Here is an 18,747-nt window from a genome sequence, read left to right on the forward strand (position 1 = left end):
ATTTTTAAGGTCATACGGCAATTTATTTTGAAAGTTATAACAGAATCGTTGCAGAATGACCAGCCGTTTCTAGACTTTAAATATGCTGTGTAATGTCCTGATGTTGTTGAAGGACCGTCATGATATATAATTGCTGCAGTTACAAAAGTCCTTCCTGATATTGACAACTGCGAAGCAACAACATTTTTTATTAAAGTTGTCAATTTTGTTCCATCAGGCCTACATCGTTGGAACATTAAAATGACATACTGGCCATATCTTCGTATAAATAATGTTGACATCATTTCAGATTTACATTGGCTACACTCCATGTTGTGATCAGCTGCTTTTACTAGCTTATTAAAGGACACTGATTTACTGTCTGGCAAAGTTAAATAAATAAATCTTTCTGAGTCTACACTAGTAGTACTTGATACCCTACAGTTCTCGCAGTCATGCTGCCATTGATAAGAAAGCCCAAACAGGTGATCTACATCTACACCCTCATCTTGCAATACATCAAGCATATACATAAAAAACTCCTGACAATCTTGCTGAATATTTTCAGAGAAGTCTGTTTGACCTGAACATTCGTCTAACAGATAACGAACTTCAGACACACTTTCTACTTTTGTTCTATCACCGCTACATTTCTCTAACACAGAATTCAACAAACAGCATAAACTTTGTTCCGAATTGATCACAATCTGTTCTTTTAAAGTCTCTAGTGAAAAGACAACATTAACAACTACATTAGCATAGCAGTTGACACCAGAACTGTTTTCAAATTGAAAACCAACAACATCTTCCACAGAATCCGTTTTCTTTCTGCTTACAATTTTCGGTTCATCAACTTTTGGTCTTTTTCCTACAACCTCACTACTATTACTGATATTTCTTCGTTTCCGGCCTACCACACGTTTCTCAAACAAAGGATATTGAGGCAAATGTGGCGCATACTCTCTTCTTAACCTATTGTATTCCTTAACACAATCTAGATCCGCACAAATGTTTGTGACATCACAGTCAATCAAGTACAATCCCGATAAAGTTCTAACTCGTGACAATGCCACATATGCCATACCCTCCTTGAACACAGAACTGCCAATATTCTCCAATGCACTGTCTACACTTAAACCTTGCGATTTATGGATTGTCACCGCATATGCCAAGCAAACAGGAAACTGCTTACGGCGAACATATAAGTCTTTAACAAGCAAAAACCTAGCAGAGCAACAACCAATTAGCTGTACTTCCTCAATGCCATCAAATTTAATTTTTTAAAATTCAATTCCATCTCTACTTCTGTATTTCTCAAAATCAACAACATTACCCATTGATCCATTTACCAGACCTCTTTCAACATGTAAATTCCTTCTCAAAATGATTCGGCAATTTAAACACACATTCAAAGTATTTTCAAAACCCGCAGTTTTAGATATAGTCTTCTCTAATGCATCTAATTTTGATTTCAAATTCTCAGACAAAATAATTGTTGATCCCATATGCTCTATTCTGTCAATAGCTTCCAGTTTCACAATCTCTTGCTTTTCTAAATGCAACATTTTGTTGTTGAAGATGGCACATTCTGCAAGAGTTGGCATCAAACATATTCCGGATTTCTTCTCAGTAATTTTCTGAAAAATATTCTCGGGCACAACGTCTTGTTCTGGATATAAATTTGACAGTAATCGTGCATGTAAAGCTTCTTTCCCACGCTCAGTCACTTTTCCAATTCTAACATCTTGTAGAATATTCTTGTAATCTTCATCCTTCGCCTGACGCATATTTTCATGCAGTTCAGCATAATTGAAGTTTAACCATATATTGACGTTGCCAATGCTCCCTAGGCACTTCCTGGTATCTTCATGCGTGAGCATTTTGAACACAGGTTGTCCTTTCACTGGTGTAAGCTGCAGAAGATCTCCAAAAACAATGATGTGTTTGCCACCAAATAACACATCATACTCAGTTTTAAGAACTTCTTGCATTCTCAAATGCACAAAGGCAAGCATGACATTGGAAACCATGCTTACTTCGTCAATGATAAGAAGTTTCATTTTCCTCAAGACTCTTGAAACTTCACAACAAGCATCTCCAGATAACTTGTGGCATTGTAATTTGTTGTCATGCTCCACTGGCAGCATCAGTAGACAATGCAAAGTAATACCTTTAATGTTATGTGCTGCCAGTCCAGTTGGAGCGGTGACAACACAAGACAGCGATGACTCAGTCCTTTGCTGCAGATAACAAGAAATTGCTTTAATGAGGAAACTTTTTCCAGGTCCCGCTTCTCCACTCACGTACAGTCGGACAGGCTTCAACGACGTACATGAGCACTCTTTCTTCTCATGAATTAATCCATGATCAATTTGCTTGGTAACTTCGTCATATATTTTCCTCTGCTCAACGTTGAGTTGTTTTTCCAAGACTTTTAAGTTAACCGCATCCTCCTGAGCATGTGCCATGGCTCTTTCCACTTCATTCATAGCAGTGGCAGCTTCATTTTCGATAACAGGTCCTCCTAGTGGATCCTGACTCAATGAAACAGAACTCTGACTGTCCTGAGAACTGTCTCTGGCAATCTCGGCTGCAATCGTTGCTTCCTGCTCAATTTCCAAAGTCAACATTTCTTGATATTTGGGAAAAGAAAGACATTCTATGGTGTCCTTGGCGGCAGTGAAAGAGTCTTCGTAACAGAGGAAATCTCCAAGCAGTTCCTCTTCTGCACGCCAAGGCTTGAAAAGTTGCAAGAGTGCTAAATAGAAAAACTCCTTTTTTTCTGGAGATTCGCCACTCAATTTTCGATGGTTTACCAAGTGGCATTTTCTTTGCTTGACCAGACATCCCTCACTTCCAATTACAGCATACACTCCTTTCTCAATATCTTCTTTGATGTTCCTCTTGAATATGTAATTTTGTAGAACCTCATACAGACAAACATTCTCGAGGTGACTGCTTCGATTTGGATAATATGTATCCAACATGTTGGTCTTCAAAATGTCGGTACTGTTTGGCTCCTTTTCCGCCAAATACTCAATTTCCCGCACAGGTTTCAGAACTCGATTACGCGTTGCAGCAAGACCAAGACTCGCCCAAACGATACTCCTGGATTTGGCATAGAGACTTGCTGAAGACAACCGGTCAGAACATTCGTAAGCTCCGATTTCTCGATGCGACAATATCTTCAGACTGAAACTGTACAACTTCTTGCTGAGGCTCTTTTCATGGGAAATGTCCTCCCACATATCCTTCAATTCTGTCTTTTCTTTTTTGGTGATGTAAGATGTCACATACCGAGCCACAGCCATACAGTTGTCAGCCACAAACTGTATATCCATGTTAGCATTCCACATGGACAAAATCACTGGGTTGTAGTCGTTGATATACTTGGACTCTTCGTTCCTTTTCAAATTGTATGTATTTTTGGGTGATTTCCTCGTCACATTATGTCGCAGAGAAGACATCAAACTATTCACTCTTCCTTTAGAAATCACCGGTCGTGGAAAGTTGAAACGACATTTGGTGTAGAACTTGTCCTTGTTTCTGAATTTACGACGACAGTACTTTCCACAACGATGGCTTTGGAAACGTAGAACTGGTTCTCTTAGGCTTTTCTTCTCCATTGCGTTTGGAACAGAACACGTAGAATACTGTTCTATGAAACTCATCACTAAGTCATCCGGATCTGTTCCAAATTTAGGTGCATCTTTGATCCATAGCAGCATATGTATATGAGGAGCACCTCTTGCTTGGTAATCCTTTCTCCGGAAGAAATCCAACACCTCTCCAAGAGGTGGATTCTTCTTATTCATGATGAAAGACATCATAGCTTCAAATCTATGATTGAAGTACCTGCATACATTCACTGGATCCAAAGAACACAGTTCTCCGGGTGTCTTGAATTCGATGTTTTCAATGTTTCCATTTGCCTCTCGTAGAAATTCAAGTAAGTCTTCCCAGCCATACTCGGCACAGCTCAGAGTGAGGAACCATGTCGGAGTTCCTAAGTTCCTCAGCATACATTTTAAATCACCATGACGACGGTACCAGTACTCATTAGTACCACGCTGACACGCCATGAGATTAATTAGGTGAGAATCCAAAATACTGTCTTGGACATTGACTTTATCCATAAAGTCCCTTGCCGAGATGTTTCGCATCTGTATACCACTTTTCAAGATGTGGTTCACTGCATATGACAGTCCTGACAGATCGCTTTCAAACAGGAGATGAAACAAATAGGGAATGCATTGTCGAAACCTAGCATCTTCTGCATACAATCGTAAAGTCCGGTATTCAGAAGCAGGAATTTGATGAGGTCGCTCATCATATCTTCCTCCTTCACCTGTTGGAAATAGCTGTGGGAAACACCGAGCTTCCAAACTTTCCTCCCAAACACTAATGGGAGTCCCTTTGGCTTGTTTCATTTGAAACAACTCAATAGCATTCCCCATGACTTCCTTGGAATGCAAAGGATGAACACTATAATGTTCATATATTTCTTCACTTTTAGAGGCTTCTACTTTCTCAATTTGGCCAGCACACAAATCGCTATCCTCTTCATCACTTACTTCCTCTTCTGCAACATATACATTCTTATAGTACTTATTATTTTTTTTCAAATACAATGTTGCCTTTTTGACTTTCCTAACATCCACTAAATCTTGCCATATTTTCTTATTCTTTGTCGGAACCCCATTAACTAAGATAACCAGAGGTTCCTCTTCCACTTTTTCTACTCCAATTGTGTTAATGTTTTTGTTCAAATCTAGAGGCAAATAAACAACTCTTCCCTTTAATCCTCTCTGTAAATCTGATGGAGGCAACTTCCCTGTCTTTAGCTCCATTCTTACAATAGCCTGAAAGGGATGGATACTTTGAATCAAAATAGATTCATAAGTATTTAAATCCTTCAATTCAGAAGGAATCTCAACCAATTCCAGATTATTATGAACCGCCCTAGCAGGCATCTGGTTTTGGTTTAATTTGTTACAACAATAAGTACACACACGTTGATCCGATCCCAAATCAAAATGATTTTCTACCATCAAGTATGTTGCGAAATCCTTCCATTTACTACTATTTTCCCTTTCACTTTTTGCATATAAATCCACTAACTTAATCTGATTCTTATAATAAGTGCGTCGACAACACACAAAAGTGAAATTAGGCCTCTCACTTGATTTCACCTGAAACGTGGCAATTTCCTTCTGAAAATGTTCTGTACTGGAAACCTGTACATTATCTTCAACATTACCCTCTACTTCTGGGTCAATTCGAACATTCTCATCTTTACTTCCAAAGTAACAAAACTCAATTTCTTCACAAATATTCTTGTCATCTATTTCAGAACCATGCAAAAGAGCAGCGCATAATTGTTTAAGCATAATTGCTGGACTCATAGCATAATACAACATTCTGACTAATTTCCTCACTTTATTATGATGCACTGCTAGCATCCTGAAATGATGAAAAACACTCTGGCATACTCTCCTGGAAAGACAAGCCAGTGAATGACCATGCAAACCAGTCGCTTCTCTCACTCTGCAAGGATCTAATTCTTGCAACAACTTCATTTTCTGCTTCAAACTTTTCTTATTAAATGTCCGTACAAAATCACAAAGCAAATTGATGGAAACCTGTCGCACACTGCAAATAGAACTACACTTCCAAATGTACACAGGACCCTTAGGACGTCTTCCTAAAACCTCATTACCTAACACCTCTTCTGTCTCTGTTGTCACAAGTTTTTCTTTTTCAACTGGACAACCATCTTTCACTTCATAAGCTCGACCACTGGTGTCAACTGCAAGCACCAAATCATTATCCTGGAAATAACTCTCCTCATTAAAAAATGCCTCACAACTTGAACTATGCATCCATTCTCCGGAAAAAACTTCACAAAAATTACTTCGATTAACTACTCTCTTCCATCTACTATTTGATTTGAAATCAGAAATTACCTTGTTTAGTTTCCTAATTCTATTGATTACCAAAATAAATAACTTTCGCTTAATTTCAAAAGCCTGATCAATAATTTTCTCTACATTTTTCTTTTTCTTATAAAATGCCACTTTCTGTTGGCCTTTCTTAATATTTTTTAACAAATTAACTATTATCCTGTTGCGGATCATTTGTTTTCGAATGTCCCTAAACTGTTGTTTCCTTCTACTATCATGCACAGAGTTATCTCTTGCTCTAGCAGTAACATTTTTGATTGGTCTTTCCTTTCCGTTTAAATTGCTTCTCTTTTTCTGGACTGAAACATTTTCTGTAGAAATACTTTTTTTACTACAAATATTTCTTATGAATGATTTCGTGGTCTTACCCGGAGCTTTCTTGGTGACTTGACAAGTTTTTTTTGTAGAGGACTGCTGCAGTAATAGATGAACCTGCTGTCTTTGACGTTTTGTAGCCTTTCTAATTCGATTCTTAGTTGGCATTTTCAAATTTTGAAATGATCTGCAGTTGAATCTGTGGTAAAATATAATAAAAAATGTTATTAACCACTATTACCAAACAGTAAATGAATAACAGTCATCAAAAACTTAACACCCTGCTTGTTATTTTACAGCATGACACATCTGCCTAGATGCATCAAGTTGTAAATATGTCGCCACATAGCAAATCTTTTGCACCACCACTGCGTCACAAAAGTGACGCACAGTGGTACAAAACAGGCATACACCTATCATAAATCTGTCCCTAACATTTTAAATGATTGATTCAGGATGACGATAAGGTGTGGCCTATCCAGAGGTTTGTTTGAGGTGAGGCCTACTCACGGTTGCAGATGAGATTTACGCTTGTTGAAGAATACAGAGGAGATAATACATGTGAAGGCCTACCAATGAAGTAAGTCATGTCCACTTCACTCTTGAACAAAGGCCAGATCTCTTTTGTGTCCGTGGACAGACCTAAACTTCATCTGCAAAATGTTATTCATAAACTTAGGAAACACAGGTGATGTAATTGAAAAATGTGGAGTTTCTTTTCCTCTATTCACAATTACATCACCTGTGTTTCCTCAGTGACTTAAAACGTCCTTAAGACACATGAAAGCGTTTTTTGATTGCCCTTGCACCATTTTTGGGTCATTTTTAACATGGCTATGTAACTCCAAGAATCAAAATCTAAATTTGCCAAGCACAGGTGGGAGCATATTTACAAGAAACTTGCCCCACGGAGAAAGCTCTTCAATTAAAATGGGAAAAATAACATCATAGACACTCAAATGCCTTATAAATATGCCCCAAACAACCTATGAAGCTCTAGCAATACATATCCAGAAATGTAATTGATTTAAAAAAACGTTTTTAAACACAACATATAAATCAATTGTATACCTACATTCAAGAGGAAATGACTTAAAATGTCCTTAAGACACATGAAAGCGTTTTTTGATTGCCCTTGCACCATTTTTGGGTCATTTTTTACATGGCTATGTAACTCCAAGAATCAAAATCTAAATTTGCCAAGCACAGGCGAGAGCATATTTACAAGGAACTTGCCCCACGAAGAAAGCTCTTCAATTTAAATGGGAAAAATAACATCATAGACACTCAAATGCCTTATAAATATGCCCCAAACAACCTATGAAGCTCTAGCAGTACATATCCAGAAATGTAATTGATTTCAAAAAACGTTTTTAAACACAACATATAAATCAATTATATACCTACATTCAAGAGGAAATGACTTAAAATGTCCTTAAGACACATGAAAGCGTTTTTTGATTGCCCTTGCACCATTTTTGGGTCATTTTTAACATGGCTATGTAACTCCAAGAATCAAAATCTAAATTTGCCAAGCACAGGTGGGAGCATAATTACAAGAAACTTGCCCCATGGAGAAAGCTCTTCAATTTAAATGGGAAAAAAATAACATCATAGACACTCAAATGCCTTATAAATATGCCCCAAACAACCTATGAAGCTCTAGCAGTACATATCCAGAAATGTAATTGATTTCAAAAAACGTTTTTAAACACAACATATAAATCAATTGTATACCTACATTCAAGAGGAAATGACTTAAAATGTCCTTAAGACACATGAAAGCGTTTTTGGATTGCCCTTGCACCATTTTTGGGTCATTTTTTACATGGCTATGTAACTCCAAGAATCAAAATCTAAATTTGCCAAGCACAGGTGGGAGCATATTTACAAGAAACTTACCCCATGGAGAAAGCTCTTCAATTTAAATGGGAAAAATAACATCATAGACACTCAAATGCCTTATAAATATGGCCCAAACAACCTCTGAAGCTCTATCAGTACATATCCAGAAATGTAATTGATTTCAAAAAACGTTTTAAAACACAACATATCTGTTTCAGCTTACATGAGAGACCATGGAATGGGCTCCATGTACAACAATAACTTGCGTTACTGCATGCAAGATATCTACACAGAATGTGCAATTACAATTTCTCAAAGAAACAAAATCTAATTGTATATCACTTGAGACAAGCAACATTTTAAAAACACAGCTTTCTTCATAATTTTCACCTTAAATCATACTATTCTCTATCTAAATTAAATAAATCTTTTCTTACCTTAGCAAATACTTTTTGAGTTTTAAAACAGTCTCAGAAATACACCAAATTGTCTTCAGCAGAACAAAGAGTATGCACTCCAGAGGCTGCAGCTATAGAAAGCACAGAAATGCTGATATTCATTACACATATCTCTCATGTTAGCCAATCAAAACTCTTCCCTCACTTTTTTCAAATCAAAACCCTTCCCCCCTCTGCCCTCTCTGCCTTTTTTGCATAGCAACCACTTCCTGAAAGACTTCTGATGTTTGCAAGTTCATACAACAATGTTTCAACTGAACTCTGAACTCTCAGTGCACCTGCGTATCCAGTGCAATCTTTCATTAAATGTTTTTTCCTTGACCATTCAAATTACATCTTTCAAACAACACATCCATGCACCTTAACTTTCTGTTTTCAGAAATGGAAATCCACCAATCACTGCTAGTGAATCATTAGCACTGAAAGTCCACAGTTTTTTTTTCTTTACAAACTCCTACTGTTTCATCTGCCATTTCATTACCACACTTCATCTGACTGCAGCAGAAACTTCTCTCAACCATGTTCACTGTCTGGATTGTTGGACATAGTTACATCTACTGGGCTCAAAGGTATGCTGAGAACAGAAATTTACCTAACCTCAATTTACAAGATGTGGAAATTAAGTGGTTTGGCCACAGAGGATTAAAATGTCACCAATTGATACCATTGGTGAAAACCTTTATGCATTTGCCAAAACCTGACCTGTTAATTGTGCACTGTGGAGGTAATGATTTGGGCACTTTGACTGGATTAGGTCTGGAAATGCTTTTAAAGGACACCTTTGAGCAATTAATGGCATTTTTTCCTCAAACTGCCTTGGTATATTCAAATATATGCCAAAGACAGAAATGGAGGTGGTCCAACCAATTTTGTCCACAAATTGAGAAGTCGAGGAAGCATGTAAACAAATCTGTTTCAGCTTACATGAGAGACCATAGAATGGGCTTCTTGTACAACAATAACTTGCGTTACTACATGCAAGATATCTACAGAGGAGATGGAGTTCACTTCTCAGATGAGGGCAACAGAATTTTCATTCTGAATTTAAGACTGTGCATTGGTACCTACTTATAAGTACCTAAATGTACCATAATCCCAAAAGCTCTTCTCAGAGCTACCCTACATCTGATCACTCACAATTATTATTTTTTCTAACTTTTTTCACTAATTTTCAACAAAGTACACTCCCCGGGGCGCTATCCGGTACGCGAACCGAAAGCTAACCTCGCGGAATTTCATAAAAAAATGTTTTTTTTTGCACATATAAGCCTCCTCAGCCACCCTCAGAAAACCTAGGGGGTCAAGATAAGTCTACCGTGCCCCCTTCTACCCATTCAGAACATTATTTGCCCTCCATCTTGTATCTTAATTCGACCGAAACACAAAATGGTGGACTCCCGTAACGCTGCTGGTTCGCGAACCGGGACACTTCCCGGGAAGCGGTCCAATAAAAAAGGTGGGAAAGTAATTTACAGAAAAACGACTGGAGACACTCTCACCAAATATACATTAGCTCATACTACATACCAATCCCTTTCATTTTCACAAATTTGATTGAAATTCCATTTAGCCATTTAGCCTGTGGACCTCTCTAAATACCGTGAGGTAAATTACTTCACAAAACACATCTGAAGTGTTGGAATTGACAACCAATGAAAATGGTACTTTCATTTTCTACTTTTATTACCTGACATTTGATTGGTTATATACCTGAATATATATAAAGGAAGAGAAGGAAACACAGCCATTTTGACTACTACTTCTTGTTGTACATTTCAATTGGATTTTCACTAATCACTTCAACTTCTTTGTAAAGGTAAGTTGTTATTTTTAAAACTGAAGTATATTGTGCACTATAAGTTAATATGGTAAACTTTTTCTGATAGTTATATACTATCCCTCTGTAGTAGTTATAGATTTAGATAGACTTCTCTGTTATAGTTATGGATGGAGTTAGGCTTCTTTTGTATAATTATGAATTTACTTACGTTAAATCACATACACTTTTTATATTCCTACTTCCACTCTGATACTATACACTGCCCAAAGATAAATTCACTGATAAAAACTGCCTATCTAAAATTAATCCCAACAGTGCCCTATCTCTACTAATATATATTTTTTTTATCCAAATTTCAGGCAAAATGGAAGGCAAACACAAAGTTGAATTTCAAATTGTCCTGCAAGAGAGCAGCCAAGAAATAATTGATCCAAATTATATAGAATTTATGGATGAAACTTGGGACCAAGAACTACTGCAATGTGTGCAAGCAGTAGATGACCTCCTTCAAAATGAGGACATTTTACACCCTCAGAGATTACAAACTATGTTCAATGAAAATAATGACATTTCAGACAGTGAAATGTTAGAAAGTTTATTAAATTTTGAAACAAAATCACAATAATAAATAATTGCTTAAAAAATAAAGAAATTAAAAAATAATCAACAAAACCAACAATCAATTAACATACAGTATTTGAAAAGTCTATCATTCTTTTTTCATTATAGTACGCTCCCCAGAACGCTTTCCGGTTCGCGAACCGGACGCTCCCCACGCAAAAAAAAAAAAACATATTTTTTTTTTTGCCCTGCGGGGCCCTTTTAAAACCTCCACATAAAACCTAGGGGGTCAGGGAGGATCTACAATGCCCCCTTATGGTCATTTCCCCCTTTGTTTTGGCCTCCTCTTGTCTCTCGATCCTACCGAGAGACAAGATGGCGGCCGCTCCGGACTGTTTAGAATGTTGACAGACACCGAAGAGCCAATCAGCTTCGCTTCGCGAAGTTCCGTTACGCGTCAAGTACGCGAACCGGAGCGCTGCCCGGAGCGCTGTCACAGATATATATCTTTTTTTGAACGTTAATTTCTCAAAATCCACTGGAGCACATATATTGAGACCTTGCAAAGGCACATCGGGCTAACAGTCCCTACAATTTTGCCAAGTTTCGTGCAAATCCATTCAGCCGTTCGGGCTAAAAGTGAAGCCAACCGCCCTATGGAAATTAACATTGAAAAAACACGTTTTGGGACCCCCCTTTTTTCTCGGCCCCCCTTGACGACCCCCCCCCCAAATTTTCAGGGGCTGCTCAGAAACAAAATGTGCCATTTTCCTGAAAATTTCAGCCAATTCCGTCCACAAACGCCAAAGTTATTAGACATAGAATTTTCAAAAATCCCATAGGGAAAAAATCCTAACTATATATACCTACTGGCGACCGCCAGTAGGTAATATATATATATATATATATATATATATATATATATATATAATATATATATTACCTACTGGCGGTCGCCAGTAGGTAGTTATAGTTAGGACCTAGTTTCCATAAGAAATCCTCAACATTCTATTTGGATTAACTTTGGCCCCGGTGGATGAATCTTTGCAAATTTCTCAAAGAAGATGGCTCGGTCCGCTGCGGTCCTTCCATGAAAGTTTGGGGGAGATTCGTCAAGTGGGGCCTGGGATAAAAGGGGGGTCCCAAAACGTGTTTTCTCCATGTTATTTTCCATAGGACGTTTAGACACGGCTACAGCTTGAACGGGTGAATGGATTTATAAGAAATTTGGCAAAACGGTAGAGTCCGGCTTGCAGATTACGCTTTTTTTGGAATGGTGTAAATCCATTAAGTAGTTGCTGAGAAAATTAAAGTTAAAGTCAATTATATATCTGTATGCGCGCACAGGTGCGCGCACTCAAGCGGCTGCGCGTGAGCGGATTTTGTTTTTCTGCGTGACGTTTGTTAACGTTCGATTCGAAGGAAATCAGGAAGTGTTGACCGCCATTTTGTCACTGCGAGTAAATATATTGTTTATTTGAAAGCGTTGGAACATGTAAAGGGGAGAAGGTAGAGATTGTCTTGCCGTGTAGGTTTTCTCAGGGTGTGCAGTAAGGCCCTTAAACGCGAAAATATATATTTTTTATTTTAAAAAAAGTTGCGGGGTGTGCGCACCCGGTCGCGCACACCTATTTACAAGAGTGTGAAAATGGAGATAAATCAGAAGTTTGAGTGCTTAGATATAAGGTGGCTTTGAAAAGAGCCCTTGTGTTATTTGAGTTTTTTCTGCATTTATAAGTAAGTACCTTTTTTAATTTTTATTTTTATTAATGAGATGGATTAGAATACAAAAAGAAAAACAGAAAGCATACATACACAGGTATAGATTAAAAGCTGGGTAAAAACATAGAAAAATGTCAATATACATGGAGGATTAAAAAGGTCAACATCTAGCCACACACTAGCTTCTTATTATTAAATTTACATATAATCCATTTCATCCTCTTGATTCCCTCCATTTACTAAGGGGTACCCAAATTTTTTTCCCAAAATCTTTCTTCTTTGGCCCCTTAAAGTTATATAGACAATCCTCGATATTATGAATCCCGAGCAATCTAGTTAGCCATATCTGGAATGAAGGTGCTATTGGGTCTTTCCAGGCTGCCGCTATTAAAATTCTTAATACTGCAACACACAAGAATACAAAGGCTTCCGCATCCTGAGTAATATTAAGATTTTCATCCCTGCCAATTAAAACAGTCGTTGGGGATAGAAGAATTTGACCCTCTAGCAGCCCCGATAAAAACTTCTCCATTTCAGTTAAGATCGGTTTTAAATTTGGACAAGAGTAAAACATATGGATTAAATCTGCTGGGCCTTGATCACACCTTGGACATCTGTCCGTATCCCTTTTTCCCCATTGATACAGTTTCGCAGGTGTGTAGTATAAGTTAAAAATCATCTTATAATGTTGAGCTTTTAGGTTAGTTGCTCTTAAAATTTTCTTATTCAATGCCAATGCATAGTCCACATCCACATTTGGGTCCCCGGTTTTAATAGCCCAAGCATTTTCCACCTGTACAACATCATCTTCCATGGCCTGTAACAGAAAACCATAACCTATTTTAATCTTCCTACCCCCATTCCTTACATATTGAACAATCGGATTGACCTCCTGAATAGAGATCTTGGGTCTTATGGATTTCACCGATTGTTCTAACTGGTTGTACAACATCCAGTGATTCGCTGAGATACCATATCTTTGTTGTAGGGTCTCAAATCCCAACATCTCTTCCTTATTCATGACATCCCCCAAATGCTGAATTCCCAACCTTTTCCAGAGAGCACTATTTCTATTCTGTCCCAGATGTATGAATGGGGTTGACTCCCACAGGTCTATAATTCCATTAATTTTAGGGATTTTAAGAAATTTCAAGATTAACTTCCAAACCCCCCATACACCTAACATGACCTTACTTTTGCTCCTCTTAAAAACTTGAGCACTCACTTCCCGGGTTAAAATTCCATTGGCTTTTTCACCGACTGCCAATTCGTATATTGTAGGAACCCTAGGGGAATCATCAGATATATTAAAACATAGTAGATGTTTCATATGTAACAGTAGACATACCCAATGATATAACCTTAGATTAGGAGCTGCTAGCCCTCCTCTCTCTATTGGTAATGACAATTTAGCCAATGACCTTCTAACTTTCCCGTATTGCCAGAGAAATTTTGAAAAAACTGCGTCCATTTTTTTCATCAGGGATTCATCAATTAGCAGCGGAATAGCCCGGAATAAATACAGCAATTTTGGAAACATTGTCATCTTGAGCACATTAACTCGTCCAATCAGGGAGAGATGTAAAACGTCGATCCTCTTTAGTTCTTTCTCAATCTCCGCTAATACTGGCAGATAATTTTCCTGAGTTATTTTACCCACATCAGCATTAATTTTAATTCCTAAATAAATCGCCGCATCAACATATCTTTGATCTTTTTTCGGAATGTTCTTTGTGCAAATTATTATTGTTTTATCAGTATTAAGTTTGTATCCTGAATATATACCAAAGTGCTGAGCCAAGTTGTTTAATTCTTGTATTGCAATATCTGGTTTATTTGTAACTATTGCTAGATCATCTGCATATGCTAAAATCTTAGTAGTATGACCGTGAGATATCACAGGGGAAATTCTCTCCGTCGCCACAATTTTCCTAATCAGAGGGTCTATGTATAGGGCAAACAAAATGGGTGAACACGGGCAGCCCTGACGTGTGCCCCTTTTAATCGATATCTCCTCTGATTGGAGCCCCATGGTGGTGATTCTAGCCACCGGATTCACATACATAGCCCTAATACCTTTCCTACAGTTTTCTCCGAAACCCCTTTTCTCCAACACCTCCCACATAAAATTCCATACAACCTGATCGAACGCCTTCTCGGCATCCAATAAAATCATAGCCATATCACTCCCGGCAGCCGTAACAGCATCGAATAATGTAATAGCCCTAGCTGTATGTTCGGTGGTACCTCGCCCTGGGACGAACCCATGCTGCCAGGGTGACACTAGATGACCTATAATCCCTCCTAGTCTCTTAGCCCAAACTTTTGAATATAATTTCGCGTCTGTATTTATCAATGAAATTGGCCTATATGACCCGGGATTATCCTCTGGCTTCCCCTTTTTGTGAAATACCACAATGTTAGTCTGCTTCCACGTATCAGGGATAGTACCTGAACATATAACTCCATTAAAAAGATCCACAAAAACTGGCAGAATTTCTTCACTCAGAGCCCTGTAAACCTCGATTGGAATTCCATCTGGGCCAGCTGCTTTGCCCAATGCCAGTTCACTTAAAGCATTCATTATCTCCTCGCTTGTTATGCTCGCTTCCAATCGATCTCTATCATCCTCCCCAACCCTAGGTGTTATGGGAAATTGATCTTGTCTATGGGACACCCTCCCTGGCTCATGATCGTAAAGCTTTTGATAAAACTCTTGAAACACTTGTACTATGGATTTTGGGTCATTATACTCTCTCCCATTAAATTTCATCTTGCTAATTTTCTTTCTGTTCAGATCCTGTCTTATGCGCAATGCTAATGCTCTCCCAGCTTGCTCCCCTGTCTCATAACGCCTAGCTCTTTGAGTCTGATATTCACAAACCTCCTTTTGGGTAATTAGTTTTAAAAGGTCCCCCTTAATCCTGGCCATATTTCTTATGGTCTCACTACTATCCTTACCAGTTATTATCTCATCAATGTGGTATCTCTCTTTTTCTGCCAGATCTGCTGTAAGTTTATCTATCTTGATTTTGTCCTCTTTCCTGATTCTCGATGAACAGCTAATCGTCTCCCCCCTTAATGCGGCTTTGAACGACTCCCAAACCCCATTCCTGGAGGCACTATATCTGTTGCTATCGAAGAATTCTTTTGTCCATCTTTTCATATGTTTTAAGAACCTTTCATCATTTAATAACTTTCTCTCAAAAGTCCATCTGGATATTTTCCTACCTACACTGGGAACTTTATAATCAAGTATCAAAGGGTTGTGATCAGAAATTACTCTCGGTAATTTCTGAATATTTACCTTGCCTATCTCCTCTTGTGTAATAAAAAAATAATCCAGCTTGGAATACTTTTGTGCTGGATGAGAGAAGTACGTGTAACCACGATCACCTGGCATCTTTTCTCCCCATACATCAAGCAGGCCATGGGATTGTAACATGGAGCTGATCGCTGTATTAACTTTACGTTTGCGGCCTGTAAAGGTAGTCCCCAGTTGCCAATCCCCAGAAATATTCATGTCCCCACACACTATCATTGGGGCTGTCCAGTTAGCCAATTCCTCCTCTAATTTGTCGAACATCGTAGGATCATCCTCATTTGGGCCATATATTACACATAATGTAAACCCCATACTCATTTCCGCTAAAATCCATCTACCCGACCCATCCGTTTTTATGCGTTTAGCACCGCCCAGATGATTTTTAGCTAATATAGCCACTCCTCTTGTCATTGCTGTCTGGGTGGAACATCCGATCAAGGTATACCCATACAGTTCTAAGACCTTCCTATTATTCCAGGGGATATGGGTTTCCTGAACACAAACTATGTCAATATTATTCGATCTCACCAGATGACTCATTCTCTGCCGTTTCTTCCAGTCATTTAACCCCCCAGCATTTATACTACATATTCTAATGTCTGGCATATTTTACAAGTTTACCTTTCTCCCAAAAATTCATATCCAGATACCTGATATCAACCTGAAAATTATTCCTTTCCATCTCAAATTTTTTCTTTTTCATTATTTTCACCCCCCCTTCCCTCCCCACCCCCACCCACTCCTCCCTCTGCACTCTCACCCTCCCCCTCCGAGGCTCCAGTTTAGGGCCTCCCCTCACCCCCCCCCCCGCTTGACTAGAGGCGCTCAGACCTTGGGTCTGTGCACGTGATGGTTGCAGCTTAGTGTGAGGAGAAGAGATCATGCTTCAACCTTTTATGCTTTATCTAGACCCCTCACCTTCTTATGTTTTTCCTTTCCCTTTTTTTAATTTCCCCATTTTTTTTTTTTGTTCCCCTTTCACCCCTCAGTGATAACATCTCACCCAAAAGTTGAACACTCCCCCTAAAAATATTTCAGTAGTTCATTAAGCAAATTTCCTAGTACAATTTAGCATTCCCTGTACTCCATCTATGACTGCAGGAACTCTTTGGCTTTAATCTCTGAGGAGAAATAGAATACTTTCCCGCCCTGGATTACTTTCAACTGGGCAGGATTAATCAGATATGCCTGCATACCCTTGTCTTTAAAAGGTTTTATCATTTGTCGCAGCCTCCAACGCCTCTCAACTGTAATGTGACAAAAGTCCGGACGGACAAAAAAGGTATACTCATCTACTGTTTTTTTTTTATCAGGCCTTGCCCTCTCAGAGATTGCTTGTCTTAGGTTGAAATTACCCAAAAAAATTAATATCGCCCTAGGTTTATCCCCCTCTTTAGCCTTTTTGTAGATATTGGATGGGGTGCGATGCGCTCTCTGAATTTCCCTATCAAAATCCCAATCTTTCAGTTCTATGAAGGCGGATGAAAACAGTTTAACAATGAAACCTTTCATGTCTGTCCCCTCAGCCCCCTCCGGAATTCCCAGGACACGCAGATTATTTTGCCTCGATCTGTTCTCTAACGACTCCAATTTCCATTGGATGTCCGTAAGATTTTTTGCCTGAGTGTCAACTTTATCAACTGCTGCTGCGGGATCAGCTTCTGTGGATACCACTCTCTCTTCCAAATTGGTCACTCGTTCCCCCAGGTTCACACAGGCCTTAGTAAGTTTCCTCACCACCCCTTGCATCTTTCTAACCGCCGCCTGTGATCTCCGACTTTCTTGCCGTGATTCTTCTCTATGAGCCAGTATCTCCTGGTGAATGACCTCCAAGAGTGACATTTGTGCTGAGTCTCCTTCTGGGCTATCTGCTGAGGCATTTAGTTGTGATACATCTTTTCTTTGATTAGAAACTTTCGCTCTCCCCACCATTTTTACTGCTGTATTGGGAGGGCTACTTTCCTCGGGTTCTAAATCGCTACCAGTCTCTATGTCACTGGTTTCCTGTCCCAAACTGTCTTCTCCATCCTCCGACCATTCCCCGCCTTCAGATACTGAAAAAAATGCCTCACTCAGTGCCTCTTTTTTACTGCAACTACTTCCCCCAGTGTTGTCTTCCAGAATTTTTTCTAAGCCAGGTTGAAGTGAATTACTATCCCCCAACTGAGCTCCCACTGTCAACTCCAATTGATGTTCACCTTCCCCCATTATTACTGTACTTGGTTGCTCAGCGGGTTCTTCCACTGTAGTAGCCGGAGATGCCACCTCATTACCAGCAACAAGGGCATCGGGGGCAGCAGGGGTAGCAGGGGCGGCAGGGACAGCCTGTATGTTATCTTCCTTTTTGTTCTTTTATGTCTTTGGTCTTATTCAACTTTTGAAAAATATCCGATATTGGGATAGTACCCGCGTTATCCAGGTTTCCTTTACTGGTACCCTGCTGTACTGTTTTTTTAACTTGAGGGGACCCTTGTTTCTTCCCCTTACTGCCATCAATATCCGATGCCTCCGCTAGCTCCGCTGCTGCCTTCCTCCTAGCAGCCGCCTTCGCACTGGCGCTCTGCTTAGGAGCCATTATTGCCCTCCGCCTCTCCTCTGGCCCAAATGTCTCCTTACCGGTTGGGAAATCACCGTTTTCAACAGTCTCTGTCTCCGCCTCAATCTGCAGAGCTCCGATGCCCTCCAGAGTGCTCCTTGTCTGCCCCTTCTCGCCACACGGTAGATTTGAAACTGCCTTCCCTTGTTTCACGTGGAGCTTCTTTCTCTGCCGAGTTCGCTGCCTCCAAGCCAAACTCCGCG

Source organism: Lissotriton vulgaris, chromosome 6, assembly GCF_964263255.1.
Source record: "Lissotriton vulgaris chromosome 6, aLisVul1.2, whole genome shotgun sequence".
NCBI lineage: Eukaryota > Metazoa > Chordata > Amphibia > Caudata > Salamandridae > Lissotriton > Lissotriton vulgaris.